Raw genomic sequence first — 296 nt, 5'->3', positions numbered from 1 at the left:
CCAGTTGTGGCTTTTCCGGGCAGATCCAAGGATGGGGGTGACCACTGCAGGCTCCTGCTGCCCCCACCCCGTTTCCAGCTGCATCCCACCACGTTCAGCCCCAAACCCAAGCAGAGAAGCATCATCTCCCCTCCCTTCTCCTGATGTATTCACGCCACGAGCCGGTGGTTTTCCACGGGGCCTTTTAGCATTTCATGGGGAATTCGTAATTATTCATTATGAAAATGAAGAGCAAACTCATCGCTCTCCCAGCTCCTGCTGCACCCAGCGGGGGGAGGGAACCACCCCTTCCCCTG

This window comes from Nestor notabilis, unplaced genomic scaffold (assembly GCF_000696875.1).
Source record: "Nestor notabilis isolate BGI_N333 unplaced genomic scaffold, ASM69687v1 scaffold31594, whole genome shotgun sequence".
NCBI lineage: Eukaryota > Metazoa > Chordata > Aves > Psittaciformes > Psittacidae > Nestor > Nestor notabilis.
This window is presented reverse-complemented; position numbering follows the sequence as displayed.